This window comes from Arvicanthis niloticus, chromosome 11 (assembly GCF_011762505.2).
Source record: "Arvicanthis niloticus isolate mArvNil1 chromosome 11, mArvNil1.pat.X, whole genome shotgun sequence".
NCBI classification, from domain to species: Eukaryota; Metazoa; Chordata; class Mammalia; order Rodentia; family Muridae; genus Arvicanthis; species Arvicanthis niloticus.
Genome location: NC_047668.1, coordinates 30330557 through 30334662, shown reverse-complemented (window position 1 = coordinate 30334662; position 4106 = coordinate 30330557). Strand labels below are relative to the sequence as shown.

General features: G+C 42.4%; 1 non-coding gene across 1 annotated transcript in view; it reads right to left on the bottom strand.

The window, feature by feature from the left end:
* LOC117717393 (small nucleolar RNA SNORA48) overlaps positions 1–29 on the bottom strand; it is a 146-nt gene extending 117 nt beyond the window's left edge. The window contains exon 1 of the small nucleolar RNA XR_004607889.1: positions 1–29. This exon is cut by the window's left edge and continues 117 nt beyond it. This is a non-coding gene — a small nucleolar RNA (small nucleolar RNA SNORA48).
* Between the last annotated feature and the right edge of the window lie 4077 nt (positions 30–4106).

The following is a 4106-nucleotide window of genomic DNA, read 5'->3' as shown; positions in this document are numbered from 1 at the left end:
AGTGTCTATTTGCCCATTGCCAGGGGATAATAACATGAGTTTTAAGGCAATAATTGCAGACAACTTTAACAAACTATGTAGAGCTGTTCATCCATGCCAATAAACATTACTGGTGTCTCCTACTTAGAAAGACATTTATAAACGGCAGTATCCTTTGAAACAGAGCCTCTGTAATCAGTTTGCTCTGGAGAGGGGAGGGTGGTGATAGGTTGGTGTCTGGCTGTGCACCGGAATCTTTAAGGCTATGGAAAGTTTTATAGACTACACTGGGTACTTGCAGGGCTATCAAGCAAGCCATGTTACTGTCTAAGTGACACTGATTCTTAGTCATTAGCATATGTCTTGTGTAAAAAAAAAAGCTAAGAGTTGAATTTCATTCGTGTAAATATATATTATATCTGTGTTTCTTAATCCACACAGTAAGGGAAGAATCCAAGAGACTGCCTCCAGCAGATGTTGGAGCAGGAACAAAGCTCCTTTTTGATCCTTTAGTTCTTTCAGAGTCGAGACATTTATAAATCGGTAATATCCTTAAACTGAAGCAGGTGTAGTTACTGGACATGGTGGGCGATGGATTTTTTTCTGTTGTATTTTATTACCACTCATGAGCTGTTGTAATGATCCTCATGCTCATTGGGAAGATAAGCCCAGCATCAGAGCTGAGGCTGAAGAGCTGGGAGATGCTGATGATGGAGAGACGGCTGGAAGGATACATTGTCATCACAGTAAGATGGTACTGGGCCAAGTCCTGGAAAGCAACCATCTCTCTCAATGGCTGCCCAGAACAGGAACCTTCAAATACTGCTGTCAGAAGCCCTGCTGCTCTTTCAGCCTGCTTAAGGAAACAAAACACAGCAAAACACTGCTCTCCTTCTGTCCAGAAACTACTGATATTCCACCATTATAGGATTAGCTCTGTCAGTTTGTATCCCTCTCAAGGGAAAATGATGTTGTCTACAGAGAAAAATACAGCTTCCAGTCTGCTTCCACACAGAAGCCAAATACATGAAACCTGTATATTTTATATACATTTTACTAACTTTATATCTTAGCAGTTAATTTTTTTTAAATTGTACTTAACAAAGTGGACATAGACACATATTTGCTGGATCAGTTTTATCTGTTCTATGTGCCAATGGTTGCTTATGTGCTCTCTCAGAATTGTAATTATAAATATGCCACTACAGAATTCAGCTGGATTGTAAATTCCCTGAAAGCCAAGTTGAGATTTCTGTATTAGCATATTAACAGAAATGCTGGACACACGCTGAATAACTGCAGGGCCTATTTGCAAGAATTTTGTTTATTAAAGATCTGAGTAGAAAGGTATAAGGCTTACTGCAGAAGTGCAGACTGGGCCAGCAGCAACAGAGCTATCTCTGGGCTCTGCTAAAGAGGAAAGAATGCAGGTCCAAGAGGCTGGAAATCTAGGGCAGGCAGAAGGACTGTAATAGGCCTTGGCCAGTCTGAGCCCATCAGAGGGACCTGCAGAGAGAGGAAGCCAGGGGAGTGATTACCTTGTCCCTCTCCTCCAATTGATCTCCTGCCAGGGCTGCCATCAGCTGACTCCATCTGGAGCCCATGGGCCTGGGAGCTGCTGAATGTAATTCATATCAGTTATGGGCTTACTTTCCTTTACAACATCTGGAAGAACGGGTTGCATTTAGTTGGCACAGAATCGCAGTAGAACCTCTTGCTTTTTTGCATGTCATTCCCCAAATGCAGATATTAAGATGTTCTTCAAGGGCCCTCCCATCATCCATCTTCCCAATTCATTATTTCATGCTGAAATGAGAATGTGACAGTCTGGGGAGAAATTCTGAAAACTATGAATACTTTACCATAAAGTCAGATATCATGTGTCTCAAGAAACAAATTAATCACAAAACCAAGGTAACATTTGTTTTGAGCAATATACTATAGAATAGGAAATGGAAATGTTTCCTGTCGGCTCCTATAGAGTCTGAATTTCTACACATTATGTTCTGCAGCAGGGGTAGAGAAAAGACGCTTCTGTTCTTAATGCTATCAGATGCTTTCCTAAAAATGGGACCACTAGAACGTGCCATCTATGAGTGATTTGGTGGGTGCTGTCTACCAATGCAAGATAAAAGGCTTGCTGCAGAAAGGTTACTATAGCTCTAAAATGGGATATTAATGTGAAGAGGAGACCATACAGTCGTAAAGAGCCACCAAAATGAATTGAGAGAAATGATACCCCAAATATGATAATGTCCACCAAACTGCATCACCAAAACCACTGGCAACAAAACGTTTCAGGCTAGATTTATTCTTCAACTTCAGGGAAGCCAGCATTTGCATTAAGCAGCTCTTAAGGTTGGCTGCCGTCATCAACAAAGGCAAGGACAAAACTCCAGAAGGTTGAAGGTCTGCAGCTTTGAGATACGTTCACTGTGTGATGTTTCCTGTGATTTCAAAATGTGTAAATGTCACCCCTCCCTCCAACAATGTACCCTCTGGCGGCCATCAGCATAATCCATGAGCTCCTTGAAGTTGTAGAAGGACATCATTGTTCATGTGCAGCTGGTCTCCTCACGTGGGCCGGTGACGAGCATATCACAGTTTCACAGTGAGACAGATCCAGGGAATGACAGCGGGGTGCTGAGCCACTTTAGATTCACATCAAAGCCAGTCTTGGAACTTGGCATAGGTGTGGAATGATGGGAAAGGAGGCACTCAGCTTGCAGAATTTCAAAGGCTCACTTCACTTTAAGGGGAAAGCACTCCATAGATAAAAGACAACAAGGACGGCAGGAACAGCTGTGCCAGGCTTTGCTTCGTGCTTACGCTGCAGAGGACACCCCTTAGATGTACAACGATGCGAGGAAAGGACTGCCAACTTTGTGATTTCATTTTCACCTACTTCTGAGTGCCTGGAAGCAACAACATCTGTAGCAAGAATGGCCCCCTTTCCGTCTCACTCTGCTCCTTCACACTTGAAAGGCATCTGACCGGTTTCCGCCATTAATTGATCCAAGTCCAAACTCCAGAATGTTAGGATTTTAGGACTAGGAACACAGGGAGAAGATTAGAGAAGAAATGCATTCTCATTTTTGTCTCATATTATAGTTTTTAGGTAGTGGGGCCCAGTCGTCAAAAGCATCAGAACTGAGTAGCTGGGACTGAATCTGGATCTCCACGCTTCCGAGTTGGCTACTCTGAGCAGAATGTGTTTCGGTTCCTTCAGCTTTAAGGGCAATTAGTTGTGTGGATCTTAGATGAGGTCCTGCTTCTTGGGGCTGCTATTATTAGGCACACTGTTGGTGTTTCTTTGGTGGAAACTAGCTCAGTGAGAGAGAATGTTGACTTGAGCAGGACTTCCTCATGCCTGTGTTCGGGGCACAGGGAGGCAGAGGAGAGCAGAAAGCATCAGAAAAGCAGGAAATCGGGAAGGACAGAAGGGATTTGGGATTTATTCTGGATTTATCAACCCCAGCTTTGCCATCCAGACCCTTGTCCATTTCCTTCTGTTCCATCGTCAGTTTTTTTTCTTGCCATTGATGTACAGTGTCACCCTAAGCTGGTGCAGGTTGTGTTTTATGCAAGTATTCTTGCTCCTTCTGTGCTTTCCGTAATTTTTTCTATTCTTGCCTCAGCTTATGTGTGTGGTGTGTTGCCTCAGGGCTCGTCCTTGTATGAAGGGATAAAAGTAGCTCTCCCTTCATTACTGTTTTTATAATCCTAATACAATTTGTCAATGCTATCCTAAGTGTTCAGATTACTACTTTGTTCTGGCTTCTCACTTTTATTCTCCATGTTTGGTAATGGCGCCATTATTCCTGAGAGCCAGTCTAATTATTTCCAATATGTTTTCCACAAGAAAAAGAATTTTGAGCATGTCCCCATATATATTTATTTATAAATTATGTTTGGTAATAGTAACATCACAAAACTATTAAAATTGTAAAACACATGTTGAGAGTACTCTTTTGTTAAATTCAAATATAGGTATTTTTGGTCTAAGTGTTTGTGCCTACTCTGACTCACAGGCTCAAACCTAATCCCCCTGGTGACAGTGGTAAGTGATGTGGTCTCTGGGAAGTGGTCAGGTCATGAAGGTCTTAGTAGCATGCACAGATCAGAGA